Source organism: Chiroxiphia lanceolata, chromosome 3 (genome assembly GCF_009829145.1).
Source record: "Chiroxiphia lanceolata isolate bChiLan1 chromosome 3, bChiLan1.pri, whole genome shotgun sequence".
Lineage (NCBI taxonomy): Eukaryota > Metazoa > Chordata > Aves > Passeriformes > Pipridae > Chiroxiphia > Chiroxiphia lanceolata.
In genome coordinates, this window is record NC_045639.1 from 98896372 (window position 1) to 98916890 (window position 20519).

A 20519-nucleotide genomic window follows, 5' to 3' on the forward strand; every position below is an offset into this window, starting at 1 on the left:
AGGCTGAGGGGAGACCTTATTGCTCTCTACAACTACCTGAAAGGAGGTTGTAGCCAGGTTGGTGTTAGTCTCTCCTCCCAGGTAACAAGTGACAGGACTGCGCAGGGAAGTAGTGGAGTTCAACATCTCAGGAAGTGTTCAAAAAAATGTGTGCTTATGGCATTGAGGTGGTAGTGCTTCGCTGATGTTTAATTATCTTTTAAGTCTTTTCCAACCTTAACTATTCTATGTTTCTGTATGTAAATACATTATAATATAAATGTAGTATTTACTATGAAGGTTCTCTGGAAGTTTGTTCTGTTATAAAAAATTTCTTGCAGTCCTGAAGTAGTTTGATTTCTCTGTACCTTACAAAAGTAAATTACTGATAGCTTACATTTCAGAAAAAGAAATCAGTATAGAAAGGTAAAAATCTTCATGAATTGATTTGCAGAAAGCTTGGTAATTCTGAAAGGTTTTATATCCATACAATCATTGCTGGGTTAAAAAGAAAACACTTAACAAGAAGTATAGAAAAGAAAATATTACATTAAGGTTCTATGTCACCTAGAGTTGCAGATTTTCTAGCTCTGCTTTAGATCTCTAATTTATCTTAAATACACCAAAATAGATAGATTAAAAACCTTGAATCTGAGGATTTGAAATTTTACCTGCAATCTTTCACACTTATGTATCTTGAAGGAGCTGCTGAAGGAATGAATATGGCTTAAATTAATATTCACTTTGAAAGAGGAACTCTCATTGAAGCTTGTTAGCTATCAATTATAGAAGATTCTTTTTGCACTGGTACAGTTGTTAACTTGAAATCAGCTATTTTGTGGCTTTAGATTACCAAAATGATGTAGAAATGAACCTTAAATGTTCTGATAGAAATCCTGCATTTCTAATGTCTCAACATTTATGCATTTTGTTCAAACATTCTCCCATTGAGCGTGATTGTTGGTGATGGGTTAGAGCTTACACAAAGCAGTTGTAATAATGTAAAGTTTGTTAGTTATCTTTGGTAAGTGCTTCTCATAGTATCCATCCAAAAGATTTCAGAATAATCTCTAAGCTGACATGTATTGAGTATAACTGAATAATATGACTTACTACTTTGGTGGACCGATAAACTGCTGTACAGTTACAGAGTGATTTACACTGACAATACAGATCCTTTGGACTTTTGGTTTTCATACTTTGGAACTTTTTGTGACCTCACCTATATTTTAAAAACCTCAAAACTTCTGAACAGTTAATGATCTATTTTAGATAAGTCTAGGCTTTTTCATGTTTTGATATACAAGAGATTACTTAGGCCCAAAGCATCATGTTCTAATTCTAAACTTAGGAGAATTTTAGTATCTCTGTTCTATTAATGATCATTGTTTAAATCATTCATTGGAATTACTTCTTATTCAAGCCAACTATTAATTTTATACCCTGTTAGTTCTTTAGCTTGTTTCCTCATCTGCCTCAGGCTACATCTGTACATCTAAATAAAACAAGCTAGGGACCCTTCTCTGGTTCTGAGGAGAAATGGCATGGCCTAGCTTTGTATATGGCTATTATGTCTTCTCTTTCTTGTTCAGAAAAGTTTGATCCTAAGCATACTGTCAACTGGAAGAATTTCTTTTTTGTGCTCTGTTCCAAATTACCCTTAGATGTAGTCTGGGAGTGTGGTAGCTGGTATGGGTTTTAGCAAGGAGCATGTTAGCAAGAAAATGCAGTGGACAGTTGCAGGTTATTGCTGGACCCTGTGAAAGAGTCTTAGTTATTGTATTAATAAAATTCACAGAATCAGAATAATTCAGGTTGGAAGGGATCTCTGGAGGTCAGGTCTCAAAGCATCTCTAACTAGATCAGGTGCTCAGGGCCATGTCCAATTGGGCTCTAAATATCTCCAAAAATGGTGATTCCATAACCTTTCTGGGCAATTTGCTCCAACATTTGAATACCCTCATGGTAAAAATGTTTTCCTTTGTACCCAGTTTCCCATGTATCATCTTTTATGTCTACTGCATCTTGTCCTTTCACTGTGCACCTTTGTATCCATCTTTCTATCACCTCCTATAAGGTAGTTTTAGATAGCAAGAAGTTCTTGCCTTAGCCTTTTCTTTGTAAGGCTGAACCTAATTCTCTTAGCCTTTTCTTGTATTTAATTTTCTTCAGATTCCTAATAATTATGCTGAACTAGCTACAGTATGTCCATTTGTGATGGTTTCAGTCTAGGCCTTCCTGGAGACCAGCTTGTAACCAGGAAGGAACTAGGAATATGACAAAGGAAGTATTCCATGCTATTCCTTTATGTAACCTGGGATATAAAAAGGCGCAGATAAGAGAGTTTGCTCTCTTCTCTCTTCCGGTGGCTGAAGGTGACATGTCTCTTCGCAGATGGTTTTTGCTTGTATAGGCCAAGGCCTGCCTACTCCGATGTACCCTTATCTCCAGTCTCTCCAGGAGGCGTGGGGAAAGTCGGCTGCTGCCTTGCACAGCTCTGCTGTCCCGCTCAGGGTTGTATTTGATTCATGTTTATATTTATTCACTAGCTCTCTATTAACAGGTGTATTTAGGAGATGTTTGTTTTTAGGCTTCTTTTTATCCCTGTTTCCCCCTCCCTTTTCCCTTTTTCCCCCCTTGGGAGCTCCCTGTTGTGGATAATATATTCAAATTGTATATATATAATTGTAAATATATATTTTTTATAGAATCCCATTTCTTTCAAGCTTCTTTCAGTTTTTCTCCTGTGGTTTGGTTTTTTCTTCCCTCTCTTGGAAGCAGGCCTTGTTGTCAAGTCTTGGAAACTTGGAGGGAAGCCAGCTCGAAACTTGCACACGTCTTTCTTGTACTGGTAAGTTCAAAACTTTACATGATACTTGAGATGCAATCTCACAAGAGCTGTGTAGAGACTGAATTGCTTCCTTTGACCTGCTGGGTATTCACTTACTAATACAGACCAGAATGCCGCAGGTCACCTTTGCCGCCAGTGATGATGATCAGCTTCTTGTTCACCAGGACCAAAGGGTTCTTTTTTTGAAAGGTTACTTCTCATGGAATAGAACTGCAGCCTGTATGTATAGAGTTATCCCTTTGCATTTCCTTTTCTTTTTAAACTTGTGAAGTTGCTGTCGGTTTTTTCCAAGTCTGTCAAGATTTCTCTGAGTAGCAACCCTGCATGTCAGTGTATCAGTCACTTACCTCCTACTAAGTACTATCTGAAAACTTGCTGAGTGCAAGTCTGGGTGTCCCATTAAGGATGTTCATAAAGACATTAAATAGTATTGGCTCCAGAATTGATCTCCAAGGGATATTGATAGTTTAGAGTAGCTGGTTGGAGTTTGTGCAGCTGACCTCCAAACGTGACGGTCCAGACAGTTTCCCTCACACCCTACTGCACATTTACCCAGTATGTATCTCACCATTTTGGGGGCAAAGGAGCTTAGGGAGGTGGTATTAAACACCTTGCTGAAATGAAAGTAAACATTTATTCCTCTTCCCTTCTCTTCAAAGCTGGTCATCTCATTGTAGAAGATAATCATATTGGTCAGTCATGATTTGCACTTAGTAAATCCATCTGGTCTGTTTCTGCTCATCTGTTTGTCTTTCATGTCTGTTGAAATAGCTTCTCAGAGGATCTGCCTGTTGTTCATTGAGTCCTTATGGATGCCCTTCTTGAAGTAGAGATGTACTGAAAACTGTGGTTCAGGCTGTTACATATTAATGCAATTAGTCAAAGTTGTAGCACTGTAATTTTAATTATTTTCATATAAGGAAGTAACACAATGGGTGGTATAACTTGCAGACTGATTAAATGATACAGGAAAAGAGAAGTGTTTTGGGTTCCATTTCTTCAGTTTATAGTTCCTTTGATACAGAAATATGTAGTACCGTATGTTAAAAATAAGTTCTGGTATAAAAGTAGTTTTTGTGATGTCTACACTGATATATGGAGTATGCATAGATTTCACTCAAATCAGTTAAAAAAAATTGGGAACTTTGTATGAGAGTGCTCCTATCTGTTATTTTTTTGTGCAGTAATGGTAAGTGCAGACAGGCCAACAACTCCCTTTTTTTTCTGCTTTACATTTGCAGATGTGTATTTTTGAAAACGTACCCAATACTCAGTTTTAAGATCACATTTAGTACATTAATAATTAAAAGAACAAAGTATTGAGGATTTTAAAATTAACAACTCTGAACAAGATTATGTTTTCTGTTATGAAAAGGGTTTTTGATGTTATATCTCTTGGTCATAATATTTTTATTAGATACACCCCTAATCATAGCAAGGCTTATACTAGCAGAACTGCAACAGGTTTTTCTTTTCAGAGAGTTTATACTGATTTCACAAATGAAGTTAATAATAATATAGAGTATTTTGCTGATTCAAATTAGTTACGCTAGAGCTCTTTTCAGTATTAAAAACTAACTAAAAGTCACACTGTCATATGATTTTGCAAACTGATGAAGATATGTCATATACATCACAGTGAAAAATACAATTTTTTATGAGTGCCCTTTCATATTTAATATAGGCTATCTTCCTAATTGTTGATAATTACTTAAGTAAATCAGACAGGTACTTGGATGCAAAACATATTGAAAAAATAACTATGTGATCAGTGAAGCTCATGAAAGAACTGATTACATTGACATTTCAGTTGACTTTTTTGTGTTTTGAAAGTTTGAGTTAGTTCTGATGTTATTTAAACCCTGCCTAATTTTATAGCCACTTCCATGTTGAAGAAAAACAAATTTTAAGTAAATTGTACTCTTCTTTTTCTTTTTCCTTCTTGTTACATGCATGAAATGTACTGTACTTCTACATTTCTTGTCACTTCTTTATAGATAACGTAAGGCAAATTAATAGCAGGAATATACATTTGTTATGGTGAAATGTTGAAATGTTCTGGATGCAGAAGAATTGCTTTTAGTCTCTTAAAAGAGGCTTTGTTATGCAGGGAAATTAACAGAAGGCTGGGAACCCAAGACTGCTAAATATTTTCAAATCTATCATTGAGGAATTGTGCAACTTTTTATTAGACACAATTTATGAAGTTTTAATCTTACTCAAAATATGGACTTTATCTACAGGAGTTGTTAATGAGATCAGAATCAGACCCAGTGTTGCTTTTTCCAATGTCAAAGTCCTTCACATGTTTTTTATTTATTTTTTCAAACACAAAAATCACTAGTGAAAGGTTTAATGTCATCCAGAAAATGTACCTTTTTATAATATTTCTGTTATTTTCATAGCAGAAATCATATTTCTGTTATGAATGTCTTAGTAAAAGACATAAGGTGATAAATCTCTCATAGGATTGATTCAATCTGGGAAAATCCCATCTCTCTCCTTTCTGTATAAGAGGACCCAGACCCTTCTGTGTGATTTTTCCAACATTGGGATTAATTTTAGCTATATTAGCTCAGGGTCAGATGAGTCTATACTACTTTACTCTTCCTTGAGAATTACTATATTCATTACTTTCAGGGTTTTTAAGAACTTCTTTGCCAAGGAAGATATAAGCCAATAACTATTTATGAAGAAATGGAGACACATGATACATATGTAAATTGTTAATAGATAGATCTCATGGAAAAAGGTTATACATGTGAGAAAAATATGTATAAGATACATGTTCACTGCTGTTGATAAAAACCTTATTCCATCTCCAGGATGTGCTTTCAGGCTTGTTATATATTATTCCTCATGGAGTTCTGCTTTAAGCTATCTCCAGAATTCAATGAAAAAGGTTCTATATATTTCTCAAAAGGCCATTACTATTTCTGAGGTGATGTTTGTATAATTTTTCTGTACTTCTCCATAGTATTTTTAGCTACTTGAAATAGTTGCTTTGTACATTTCATTTATATTCAAGTATTAGCAACCTGTGATGGGGAGTTCTATTGTCCCTGCGTTGTCCTCATTGCTATCATCTCCTCTAAGGTCTGAACAGGTTCTCAGTACAACAGCACATGTATGTTCAGGATTTCCATCAGTGTTAGTGACCATTTGCAAGATTACAAACTTAATCTTGTGTCATGCATTCTTTCTGAGTATATTATTGTCCTCACTTCTATATTTTATCTGCCAATTATCTGACTGAGTCTAGAGCAACTGAATCAAGGCTGTGAGGAACCTCAGGGAACCTGACATTTCAGTTTATGTACGTTGAAATGAATATTGTTCTGAAACACAAACTGCTAGGAATCTGACATTTTAGTTTGTAATCTGAATTAACTCTTCAGTGTCTTGTAGAGATGTTTTTTGTTTAATCTCTCTAATAGGAACTTTGAATGTACTGCTGGACTTCTCTAATATAGAAACTGCCATAAGCAAAGCAATTTCTATATCTAAGTGACATAATGACTTGAAGGGACAGAGTCTTAGGCCTGAATCCTGCAAAGATTTTTGTACCTGTTTAATGTGCCTATTCTTGAATAGGCTAACAGAAACTAATAGACATGTACAAGATTAGGCTGTCATTTTCTAAAGAATTGTTTTTGACTTTGATATTCTATGAAAATGTCACACAGGATGTAAGAATAGCAATTTATATTTTAATACTGTCTTTAAATTTTTCTATTTTAGGATTTTAATGTTGCAGACAGATGCAATTTGCAATAAAATACATATTTACAATATAAGGGGCTGTCTTCTACCTAATTTATTAGAGCAGTGTTTTGTAAAGAAACAAGCAATAAATTATCTTTCCTGCACCATTCAAAACGTAAACCCTGAATGGGTGGTTATATGATCTTTATTCTTTATTGGCACATATATACATGCTTCCTATTAAGCTTTGGTGGATTTGGAAAGAAGGGATTTAATTATTTATTGGCTGCTGAATATCGTATTTTTTACTTTACATGTTGGTGATGATTAATTCTTTTTGTAATTTTCTGGTGAATTATTTCTGTTTCTGCCTAATCAGCAGGCCTACTGTGAAATATAATTGCACTTGAAGGAAAATTACTGTCTCATGAGATGAATAAGTTTGATGATTAAATTACGTAGAATAAAGCAATAACATTCACATGCCCGAGATGACATACTCATTCTTTGTTGTGCTTTGATGACCTTTTCAAAAACAGAGAGTATTTTTAGAAAATATTCAGTACGTTTCAGGTCAGACTATATGAAATGAAATTTGAAGAATCCTATATAAGATATAGTCTCACAGAAGATACAAGAATTGCACCTTTTTAAATTAAAAATATCGGTCCTGATCTTGGTTCAACATAATATATATCACTGAGGTTGGAAAAAGCTCTTAAAATTGATCAAGACCCATGCATACTACTAAAGTTAATTACTAAATTGATCAGAAATAATTTTTTTATGGTATTCCTATGAGCAGGAGGCAGACTTGGTTGGAAGGGACCTTAAAGATCATATAGTTCCAACTTTCTCCCACCTCCAGAGTCAGGGATGCTGAAATATTTATAAAAGACCCACTTTTTTAAGACAAGTAAGACTTTGCTCTATAAGCAATTGTGCTGGTTTAAAGGTTAACCAACAGGGGAAACCAACCCAACTCAAAAGAGAGATTACAAGCCAGAATAACAATTTAATAAAATAATACAATAAGTATGACCACACAGACAAGCAACTGACCCTAACCCACAAAGCCCAAAAGTACAACCCAGCACTCTGGGGCACAAACAAAGCGGTGCTACCTGGGCCCCTCCCTGAGTCCAAAGCAAAGGGAGAGGGGAAAAACCTGCCAGTTGGAGAGCTGCTGCAGTCCGGCCAAAACTGGTGATTGCAGTCCAGCCGAGGGTGGTGGTCTCAGTCCGGCTGAGAGCGGTGAGCTGCAGTCTGGCTGAGAGCGATGAGCTGCAGTCCTCCTCTGGATCCCACGAGTGGTAAAAAGGTTCTGAAACTCTGGGTTTATATACTCTTCAGTTCAGGCAGGAATGTTCAGTCCTCCCCTCAGAGCGGGGAATTCCATAAAAGGGTGTTTAGTCCTTTCCTCAGAGCGGGGAATTCCATAAAAGGGTATGAGGATGTTCATTCCGTAAAAGGGTATGAGGGTGCTCAGGAACATCCCCCCCCCCCCACCTCACAGGCCTCTACTGACAACAGTTTCTGGGAAAAATGGCATGGAAGGCTATAGAATACACAGTTTTGGGCTACACCCATCCAGTGATGAATTCATCCCAGCAGCTCTAACTAGGACAGCAATAAATATTTGAGAAGTAAGCCAAACAGCAGTCTAGGTATATGTTAAGAGATACCATTATTAAAAGATATAAAATTAAGTTTTTCTGGATTTAGTGGAGCTCATTTTGAAAGGTGAACTTCAACTTGCATGAGAGTGACACCTTAAATTGATTTCTTGGGTTTTCCAATGCATCTCAGCTATTCAGAGTGCTAATTCTGAGTTATAGCTTCTATTTGACAACCTACACTAGATTAATTGCAAAATCATGCAAATATGAACCACAAATCACAGAAAAAAAAAAGAAATTAGCCTTTGGCATGTATGGCTGACATTTTATGAGAAATGTCTCAAAAATTGTTTATGGTATAGATTGCCTCCAAGATTGAAGTGCATAGTAGCAAATCCCTGTGGTCCAAGTAGTCATTTTTACCTCAGTGCAGTGATTGCTAGCATCTTGGTAGAAGAATTTCAGAAAAAAATCTTTCTAAAATAAATAATCTATTAGAATAACTCCCCATAATTTTCAAAATGGAATTTGAAGTTAGAACTTTCTTTGACTGGTGATCTTTGATGATGAGTCTCAGAAGAGGATTTTATATTATATTTCTAAGCAATCCTGTGGGATGTAAAGGAAAAGAAACAGAAAAAAAAGGACACAATTAATATGCTGAGTGTGGTACAGCTTTGCTTAAATGAATGATTCAGTAGTCATATTTTAATACAGAATGAAATGTGAATAGCCAGAGGTTTAGCCAATGTAGGTCACTGAAGGCAGTAGCATGCTGTAATGTTATATGAAGTTTATATACGTATATATATATATAGCATATATATATATATGAAATAAACACAGGAACCATCTTTTTTATTTCGTATTTCATTCAGAGCAATCAATTTCCTTACAAATTAGAATTTCTTTTCTCTGTTTTTCTGAATTCAATACAAAGAAAAATAAGTAGAACTTTCAAATTCTATGGTATGCAGGTGAACAGATTAGAGAACATTTTGGATACTCCTTTGATCCATAAGAACCATAAATCCAGAAAATGATGTCTAAATTCTAAACAATCCAAATATAAACATACCTATGTTTCTATATTTTTAAAAAATAAGATTACCAAACTTATTACCATATTTATTATCATATTTTAGTTGTGTAGGTCAAAGGGAAGTGACAGCGGTAAGTTTCCCAGCTGTCAGTGACCTCGTACGTGAAGTTAAAAAATGTGACCTTTCCCTTACATTTGCCATGGAAATAAAGGTGAGTGTCCCATAAAACAAAGTAGTGCACGTTATCATTTCAACTCCAAGTTATGTTGCAGAAATAATTTAGGGCTTGTTTGAGTGTGTTCCTTTTTTGTCTGTAGAAATTACTGTAGCCAACTTTTAAAGTACTACTTGCTGTCATAGTAGATCCTCATTTCACATAACTCAGCAAATGACAAAAAATCATTGTGGGGAAAGCTTTTACATTTAATGTTTGCTCTTTTCAATGCTTAACTCTTGTCTGACTTCTGTGTAAAAGCTCAGGCAGGATATGCAAAAAAAGGAAGAAAGGCAGAAAAAAAGTTTTCTCCATTGTATTCCCTTTCAACCAAATATTGACACATTTCACTCAAAGACATGATTGCTCACAGCTACAGTTGCTTCTGTTTAATATCACCCTGAATCACAGTAGGAGCTGAGATAGTGAATATGATGAATTTTCTTCTTTGGACATCGGCATTAAAGGTGGTGTTTCCCTGCCACTCACAGAAGATTGTTTCTATTCTCATAAAATACACTTCAAAAAATTTACCACAGTTTTGTCAGTTAGTTTCATTAATTTCTCATGTATAGGATTTAAATAGATGTGGGAGCTGGGATAATTTATACTGCCTGTTTTGAAGATAAAAACAATAGCAGTTTTATTTATATAGTAAAGAACTGCTGTTATGTTTCTACTCATCAACAAGTTCTGCAGATAACCTGTGAAAGAGATAGGATTTTATAAATACATGTGAAGTCATGGGCATGTATGTAGTCAGTAAAACCCTCCTTATTCTCTTCTAAGTGTGGTATGATCAAAAAGGCAGGTTTTATGCTGAAATTAATCTACATCCAAAACAATATGCAGATTATTATATTGCCCACATAATGTAGATTTGAAAACTAGTGGAAATGTTGACAACCTTTAGTATATTGAAAGTCTGGTTCTTAGAAATTAGCAAATTATTTGTAATAGTGTAGAAGCTGTGTGATCTCTCAATTGTATAAAATATATGATATATCTCTCTCTAAATCCTGGATCTAAGAAATAAAAAATCTTTCTCCTTATTTCCTGTACGTGTACTGATCAGGGTAACAGTTTTAACTGTATAGTTTTACTGGTAATATTGTCTGTCATCACTGTACGGTTTCCTTCACCCCTTCTCAATCCTGGGCTTAGTTCACAATATCATGTTATGAGCTGTGGCAACCCGGTCATCTGTTATTCCTGTGGCAGAAAGCTTGGGTTTGAAGGGATACAAGGAAGCTATTGGTGCCTTCTAGGGAAGCTTGTGTTGGCTACTGCACACAAATGAGGGAAGGACACTGGTAGGTAGAGGAATATGCCAGAAGAGGTAATAGTTCACAATATTAGTGCATGGAGTACTCTCTTGTTCTGGTCCCTTCCAAAAAATAAGTAAAACTTATGCTGAAGGATCCTAACACGTGCATGGAGTAGTGTAGATTTTCTGTTTCTGTGTTGTGTTGACACCATTCTACAGCTAGAAATACCAGAAAGCTTCTATTAAAATAGGAAAGTACTGTTAAATTTCCGATTCTACCAATCTCTTTTATGCTTAAATGAAGTTACATCTAATACCCACAATGATGCTAGGGTGTTTTGACTCTGTGTACTCTACAACTCATGTAAAATCATTGCCAAACTAGGGTAATAAGAATGGCAACTTTGCACAGGTTCAGACAAAATCTGCAGATTCATCTTTTTCTACAGAGATGGGATTTCTTCCACTGTTTTTAAGAGACTATGTCAGTGTGCAGATGGCCTTTTAAGAATGTGATTTGCAGAATAGAATGTTAGAAGAGATTGAACCTTGGAGAAGGAAAAGATGGCAGCTCCCATACGCTGGAGATGCCAGGTAGTACCTGGAATATAGGTGCCTTGCTGCCAATGTACTTGCTGCTTTGGTTACTTCTCCAGAATGAAATACTTAGAACTGCTGACACAAAGTGCTGAAGAACTGTAAATTGATTCTTCTGATAGATTTGAATGTTTCAGAAACTAGTTAAAGCATTTTACTCTGTGTTTTTGGTTTGGTTTGGCTTTTTCTCTTTTCCTTTTTTAACTCCCTGGGCCTGTTTTTGCTAATGCTTGTAACAAGGAAGGTCCTGCTAACTGCTTCATGTTTACTGAATGAAGGAAGATTCTGGGAAGAGAACACAGAAAGACAGAGTGCTGAGGGAAATGACGTATTGGTTTTGAAAGATATACTTTTACTACAACAAATACACAGGAAGGCCTTCAAAAGGACCTTGACCATAGTAAAAACCATGAATTTTTGAAAGCAGAATAGGTCTTAAAAGGAAAAGCAGCAGAAGGGCATAAGGAGCTTTCTGTGTGTGAGCATAACTTGAATCCAGCTGAAGTCATACCTCTTCAAAGAGCTTTCTTAACGCAAGAAGAACCTTAGTTTTGCAAGAGGTGAGTCTGTTTCTGTTCATACCCATGAATATGCAGATAAATGAAATCCAAATCTAGTGTGTACCTAGGGTTATCAGTGTTTGAAAGGTCTTCCATGGTGTTCATGGGGATGAAATGGAACCTCCCTCAAGCAGAATTTCTAGTGGAAAATGAGCTTCTTTTGTTAGTGAGAAGGCAACAATATTTGCAAAATGGATTCTGATTTGGATAGGCTACTGGAGAGTGAGCATTTTGGTGACAGCTGGGTTGATATTCACAAAATCAGAATCAGAGAATATGACTAGTTGGAAGGGACCACAAGGAACACTGAGTCCAACCCTTAGCCTTGCACAGAACCATCCCCAAGAGTCACACCATGTGCCTGAGAGTATCATCCAAATGCTTCTTGAACTCCGCCAGGCTTGGGGCTGTGACCACTTTCCTGAAGAGCCTATTCCAGTGCCCAACCACGCTCTGAGTGAAGAGCCTTTTCCTGTTATCCAACCTAAACCTCCCCTGACACAATTTCAAGCCATTCCCTTGAGTCCTGCCACTGGTCACCACAGAGAAGAGATCAGTGCCTCCCCCTTCTTTTCCCCTCACAAGGAAGTTGTAACTGCAACGAGATCTCACCTCAGTTTCCTCTTCTCCAGGCTGAACAGACCAAATGACCTCAGCCACTCCTCATACGGCTTCTACTCAAGGCCCTTCACCATTTTCATTGCTCTCCTTTGGATGTTCTCTAGGAGCTTAATATCTTTCCTATATTGCAGTCCCAAAAAACTGCACACAATATTCAAGGTGAGGCCGCACCAGTGCAAAGCGGAGCGAGACAATCCCCTCCTTCAACTGGCTGGCGATACTTTGCCTGATGCCCCCCAGGACATGGTTGTCCCTCCTGGCTGCCAGGGCACTGCTGACTCATGTTTAACTTGCCATCAACCAGAACTCCCAGGTCCCTTTCCATGGCACTGCTTTCCAGCCTCTCATTCCTCAGTCTGTACGTACATCCAGGGTTGCCCCATCCCAGGTGCAGAATTGGGCACTTTCCCTTGTTGAACTTCCTATGGTTGGTGATTGCCCAGTCCTCTAACTTGTCTCTCTGCAGGGCCTCCCTGCCTTCAAGGAAGTCAACAGCTCCTCCCAGTTTTGTGTCATCTGCAAACTTGTTTAGTATCCCTTCCAGTCCTGTGTCCACATCTTTTATGAAGATGTTGAAGAGCACAGGGCCCAAGATGGAGCCCTATGGAACCCCACTAGTGACAGGTCACCAGTCTGATGTTTCCCCATTCACTATAGCCCTCTGTGCTTGACCCGTGAGCCAATTGCTCACCCATTGCATGATGTGTTTATCCAGCTGTGTGCTGGATATTTTGTCCAGAAGGATCCTGTGAGAGACAGTATCAAAAGCTTTACTGAAATCCAAAAAGATGACATCAACAGGCCTCCCTTGATCAACGGGCTGGGTTACTTTGCCATAAAAGGAAATGAGGTTGGATAAGCAGGGTTTTCCTCTCCTGGCGATGTGCTGGCTGTGACCAATGACTGCATTTTGATTTTCAATACCTCCCAGAATAATCTTCTCCATAACTTTAACAGGCACTGAAGTTTCCTGTGATCGAGTCCTAAACCTCTCCATCTAAGGTAGTAGAAATAAAGTAGCTGTACGTTTCCTTTGTAGTCCACTAGCCATGCTTCAGCTCACAGTTCTCTAAACTTTTTTGTGTTTTGTTTTAGGATGAGGGCTTCATTCTACAGGAATTCATTTAGGAAGAAGTAGAGCACACTCTAGAAGTGTCTGTACCACAAACAAATTTAATAAAGGAAAGTTCTTGTGGTGACATAAGTAGATTTCTCAAAATGTTGAAGTCTGTGTAGGTTTTCTCCCAGTATATATTGCAGCTATTGGCGCCATAGCTTAAGAATTATTTTATTTTTTTTTTTTTTAGAGCCGGGGGAATGGAGTGTGTGTAGAAAGATTATGTAAAAGATAGCTCTTCTAGAGAGAGTCAACACTGCCAATAAAGCTAAACCACTTAATCTGTGAGCAACTATCTCTTCATGACACTAAATATGAAGACTGCATGGAGCCAGAACAGCAAGAAGTGACCATATTATTTGCTGATTTACCATCTTACTGGCAGTTGATTAATGTATCTAGCAATGTGTTGTGATTAAGATACTGTTGCTTGGGAAGAAAGTAAGATAGACTGCTGCAAGTAACATATATGACTGCTAAAGATATTGTAAGGCAGGGTATTATGTTCTTTACTGCAGAATTTCCTTCCCTGACTTTTTTTTTTGTTTGTGTTAACACTGTTTTAATTACTAAAAATTTTTTTGTTTCCATAAATTCTAGCAGTTTCTATGAACAGGATTATTCAATGTCTTGGGGACGACATTTATTTTTCCCAGTTTTTTAGTGTTGCTGGATTTCAGGATTTTTTCCTATAGATCTTTAATTAAGTATGGCCTTGGTCTCGCCCTAGTTGCCATGATTGATCAGTTGGCAGGAAGATGAAAGAGTATTTCTAAGAATAGAATTAAATTGACTTGTCTGTGTGATGTCCTGAATCTTGCTAATTACAGGGCATTTTACATTTTGTCTCATTAGACTTTACAAATTTGTATTTTCAGTCACAGTGTGTCTAAGTCTAACTCCAGTATTAACTTTGAAGTGAATAGGTGTCAAACTCATTACTTTCTCTAGATTCTTCTTGTAAAATAAATTTAGTTTAGGACCAGAAACCTCTGCCCTATCAGAAACCTCTGCCCTATCATCATAACTAGGGGCCCTCTGGTGGTCTAGTGGTTAGGATGCGGCGCTTTCACCGCCGCGGCCCGGGTTCGATTCCCGGTCAGAGAAAAAGTCCCCCGGGTAGATGGAGCTCGTTAGCCCTGTAAGGCCATCCATCTAAGAGAAGGTCACTCTAAACAAACCTACGTCCTGAGGACCTCACTGCCACCGTCCAAGCTTGCTCGGCCCCGGCAGATGAACCTCAGGATTAAAGGGTGGGCTCAGCTCAGCGCACACTGTGTCTCACCTAAAAAATCCACTGCGCAGGCTCGAAGGGCAAAGACCCTTCCCAAATCTTCGTTCGCGAAGACTGGCCATACTTATCATCATAACTTAAGTCAAAGATCAAATCAGTAAAAATAGATAATTACTTTGCATTTTATTTTGTATCCAATGTCATAGGCAATTATTCCTCATGCATGTACTCAAGTAGAGAAAGATAGTGACCTCAACTGTAGTAAGCGTTCTTCATTCCCAGAACTACCTGTGTTCTCTATCTCAGTGTTGCAACTATAGGTCATTCTTTAGAAGTAAATATTAGCAAAAATTCTTTTTGTTCTTGAGGAATGTAAGTGCTTCTGAGGCTCCTTACTGCTATGATTTCTTAATGTTTACGCTTTTTAATCTGAATCTTTGGACTGCAGTTAAGACAAAGGTTATTAATATAGCCTCATCTTCCCCCATTATATTAATTGTATTTGAGATGCTGGCATGTAGTTATTATTGAAGTTAAGAATGAGTTAGAACTGAACCTGCAGTGTCCTTTTTAAAGTCCAATGCATTGTAGAGACTAGGAATGAAAGATGTGCCTGGTTGATTGAAAGCGTTAATAGAAAACTATAAATCCTAAGGGACCAGAGATATTCTGAAGCAGAAACTTGACAGACTAGATTAGAGGTAATTGTCTTCTTTATTCTCACAAAAATCAGTGAGAGAGTTTCTCATTTGATAGTTTGCCGTTGACATGTTGGACAGCAATTTCATATGAACTTGGAGACTATTAACAAAAGGCAGGGATAGAAAGCTGGAACTTTCTTCACAGTACAAGTGATAAATGGATGTATGCCTCAGAGACATCAAGAAGGTCACATTCTAATAAGATTAAATTAGTGAAGGGAGAAAATAAGTATATAAATCCCAAATTACCTAGTTAAATTAAAAAGAATCTACTATATACAGAAAAAATAGAGAAATCAGAGATATTTTCATTTATTACCCTGACTTTGAAAAATGATCAAATAATCTGAAGAATGGTAAAACCAGTAAAGAGGAACATACAAGAGGTCTTGCTCAGGGATGTGTATTTTGTTGTAACTCGGATCAAACACAGAGTACTTGGTGACTGACAACCCTGTCAGTTGGAGATTAGGGACAGATACATCACTGCACACTTATAACAAGATATCTAACTCAGTCATAAGCAAAACAAACAGATTAGGGTTGACCAAAATGCTGCTGAAGAAAAAAGAGATGAAACCCCAACAATCACCAAAACTCTCAGAATCTTGAAACAATTTTTTTGTTCTGGAAAATCTTACAGTGTGAAAGTAACCAATTAACTGCCAATTTTCGATTGAACATCTGAGAAGTGACTTTTTGCCTGACCTGCACTCCACTGGATGTATATAATAGTATCAATGAGTTTGAAATCCTGTTGCCTCACTCATATCTATAAGTGTAAATTCAGACTTCTGAGTCATCAATGATAAATATCTTTCAAGGAACATGAGATATTAGCACTGAAATTAGATAGGGAAAGTAAGTGTTGAAGTATCACAAATACACAGCTTTCTGTTGTGAAAGAAGCAGTAGCAGGAAGCATTGCTGAGAAAAAGAGTATTTGGCTAAATTATTTTAATACCTGATCTACTGTTGTTCACTACTTTGCTTAAACAAAAAAGCCCCTTTGCTTAAAGCTCTTTTACATCATTCTCTTAGCAAGAATGCAGAAGAGAATTTTCTGTGTTTGAACTTATTGTTAGCTAATTTGGCTAGATATAGATACATCTTTATTGAACTCTTTGACCAGCATTATTAACTGTGAGTAGTTATATGTTTAAGTGTAGGTTTCACCCCATTTGCTTTTGAAAAATGTTTATGGTTTGAGGAAAAGGGAACTCTTTATGTTTTATCTTAATATTGTTATTTTTAATTTATGTTAATCAACCCTCAAAAGTAATCACCTTTAGATAATTTACATGACTGTTTTCTTTCCCTTCAATTCTGGGAACTTGTGGGAAATCAATCTATTCTGAAAACTAAGAACACTTCCAGCTTAAGTAAAGTATAAGCTTTTTAATTAATTACTTTCGTTTTCATATGTTTAGTTTTATTATGTTTAATGAAATGAATGGGGATTGTTAACTAGGCTGCCAAGACAGATGCTATGTGGTTAACTGTGTTACAGAAAAGTAATGTCAGATTATAACTGCCTTGTAATTTTTTAATGTTTTTGCCCTGTAAAGTTTACTACCCTATTAAATCTGTAAGTTAGTCTTAGTTGGGAGGCTTTCATAAGATTTCCTAAATAGATGGTTGGTGAAGAATTCATCACATAAAACAATACATCTCAAAAATTCATGGTTATAATCTAGTTTATAGGGGTAGGAAATCAAGAGATATATTTCTTATTTCCAAATTCAAATTAATAACCATGCCCTCCTAAATTATGTTTTTCAATTTCAAAGGCAAAAATCAATATACTTAAAATTATTTGAAATATATTTTATCCATTGCATAGTAACTCAGCTTTTACTCTTCCCTTTTAAACATCCTGGCAATAAATTATGCTGGGTAGATAGAGAGTGATTTGCATTAAGCAATAATGATGGAAATACATAAACCAGGAAAATGCAATTATCTACACTCCAAAAAGGCAACTTCATAAGGATTATGATTGTTAGCCTCATTTTCTATGGTAGCAAAATGTATGAGATTATACTCCCTCCACAACTATTCCTCTACCTCTGCCTCCTTAGTCAGTGGCTAATATCAAGCAAACTGGATAGTATGGTTCAAAGACACTAAATTCCTACAAATTTTGGTGTTCAAAGTGAAAAACTCTCTGAGAGACTCTAATACTGAGAGAAAGAATGCAACAGGATCTTAAATTTATTTGACAACAGAAAGAGATGTTGCAAATCCCGTGCTGGGAAAGTTTCAGTTGGACTTTATTCTTTTGTTATGTATCAGCAAATTCACTCCTCCATCAAAGTTTGTCTTTGATATAGGTTCTTTGTTGTATAATAGGTTTCTGCCTCAGATTCTGTATACTTCCACTGAAAAGCCAGTTGATTATGAGACACACTTGCATTGCAGCCCAGGGCTTGGAAGGTGTAGTGCTTACAAGAAGTATTTTTCTCTTGTACAGTGCTATGGTATAAAGCAGTATGTCCTCATTGCACTAATTGCTTTGTAGGTAGATCTTCAACCTGCAGTGAGCTTGTCTAGGTTCTTGTTGACACTAGTGGTGATTGTCCTCTCTTTGTACTGCCACAAAGATGATCATAGGGCTGGAAAAACCCTCCTATGAGGAAAAGCAGAGAGTAAGGGTTATTCAGTGTGGAGAAAAGGAGGCTCTGGGGAGACCTTATAGCATCCTTCCAGGAGCTAAAGTGGACCTGTAAGAAAAATGGGGACAGACTTTTAAACAGGGTCTTTTACAACAGTACAAGGGGTAGTAGTTTAAATTGAAGGACAGCTGATTCAGATTGGACATGAAGAAGGAGTTTTTACATGAGGGATATGAAACACTGGCACAGGTTGCCCAGAGAGGTGTTAAATACCGCATCCCTGGAAATGTTCTAGGTCAGGCTCTGAGCCACTTGATTTGTTTGAAGATGCTGCTGCCCATTGTAGGGGCATTGGACTACGGCATTTAAAGGCTCCTTCCAACCCAAACCATTCTGATTCTCATTAGATTATTTATTCTCATTAGCCCTACTCCTTCCAGCTCTTACTTTGAACTAAAATAGTCTGGCAGGAGCATTATTTGAACCAGGACTTTTGAACTGTACTGAACAAACCCTGGTGATTTCAGTAAAAGTAGTCACTACAGCTGACAGCAGAGTCACAAGACTTTCAGTTTAATCCTAAAATTCTGAAGAATACTGAGGCACTAGCTACCTTTGAAAGTATATACCTTAATTTTTTTATTAATTCAAGGAGCTATCCTAACCTCCTTTCCTCTTGTAATTTATGCTTATGCTGCATTTGTGATATTTGATATTGTTTAAGCAATAAAGACTTTCTTTTTACCACCTGAAAAAACCAGATCCTGGGCACTGATCAAATATAATATTATGTCAAGTGAAATATTGTTATCTTTGTTAGGTAACGAATAGATCTCATTTTAGCTATTTACTCAAAAAGTGAAAGGCATCACCATCATCATTTTAATTATGATTTTATTTACATTTTGGGAGTGCCTGAAAGCCTCCATCACTGTCAGTGTGCCATTATGCTGTGTGAGAAACATAGAAAGGCACAGTCCTTATTAGAGAGCTAATGGTTTGAGAAACTGTAGAATACTAGGACATATTTATGCGTGCTTATGTCTGAATTAATATTATCTAACTGGTAATATTTCTTTTCCCATTTTATGGGTTGTATCATCCATTGTTATTTAAGCAGGATGTAGAACATTGCCATGATATATTTGGCATTATTGAGATAAAGAATGAAATTATTGGGAATTCTTTTGCAGTCAATAATTTTATTTTGTCAAGACTTGACAGATAATGCTCCTTTTTGCTTTTTCTTTCTGATGACTGTATGTGATAACTAAAGCTATTTTAATCCATAGTTATACAGAGGAAAAGAAATTACCAAAATAGTGTATTTGTGACTAGAGAGCTTGAAAACAGTAGTCATAAACAAAAGCCCACTTTACAAGAAATGCATGCATTTCTTGTTCCTCCTGTAAGGAAAGATACTTTTATTGCTCTCACAGAAGTAATAAATCATGATAAAAATCTGTTATGAAAATACAGCCTTGCACAGAGGAAAAACAAAATCCTTGTTACATCTGATGACTGAAGAAAGGAAATTTTTTAGCATTATACAGAGATCTTCTTGGGTGCTGAAAGAGAACTGGAAGAAGTGGGAGCTCAGACCACACGAAAGATTTGTCTCTGATTCCCAGATTACCTTGCTCAGCCTGTACTCCTATTCCCATCTCTAGCCTGCCTGGCAGTTTGCTCAGTGCTGTGTGTTGGTGTTGTGCAGCTCTGGTTGAAGATGACATTGCTCTAGTAGACTGTCTTTTGGCTGATCTTGTGGGTTCATTTTCTACCAACAGGAGGTGGAGAGGAAAAAAGGGGGTTAGAAGGCCAGGACACAAAAAACAGAGAAGATACTGCAGGGAAATTTCTTGTACATGAGATCTGTGGTGTCTTGGTAACCTCCCTTGCACATTCTAGAAGTGGGTAGGTGTAATGGACTGAAATGTCAGTAATGTCTTCTACATTGTCAAAATCATAGAAAGACTTTTTGTCAAACTGCAAGGAAGTACAGTCTGTCTGTGACCGTCGAAGCACTCCCCTTCTCCCAGTGCCTCTCGAGTGGAATTTAGACTGTGACTGGGGACTTGAGATAGACTATTGTCTAATCATCTCAAGTCTGAGGAGAAATAAACAAGGCTCAGGAATGAAGAATATATCTGTGTTAAGAACCAGCCCTAGCTGGGCTCAGGAGGTGGTGGGGGAGAAGGGTTTCGGGTGTGTGATGGTGAAATCTCTCCACACTAAACCAAAGGAGTAACTTGCTACCCTCCCCTCCCATCCCCCAAGAAGACCATGTACACACGGGACATTCACATGAGAGGCAGTTGAGAAGGGGTCATAAACCACCAAAGACTCCCAAAGCACCCCCCTAATTCATTCCTGAGGCCTTCCAGCACCAGAAGACT

At 37.0% G+C, this 20519-nt stretch overlaps 1 long non-coding RNA gene across 1 annotated transcript; it reads left to right on the forward strand.

The window, feature by feature from the left end:
* Nucleotides 1–2424: 2424 nt before the first annotated feature.
* Nucleotides 2425–19740, forward strand: LOC116784703. The gene is made up of 3 exons (XR_004356209.1): nucleotides 2425–2542; nucleotides 2761–2830; nucleotides 19677–19740. It is a non-coding gene; the product is annotated as an uncharacterized LOC116784703 (long non-coding RNA).
* Nucleotides 19741–20519: the final 779 nt, after the last annotated feature.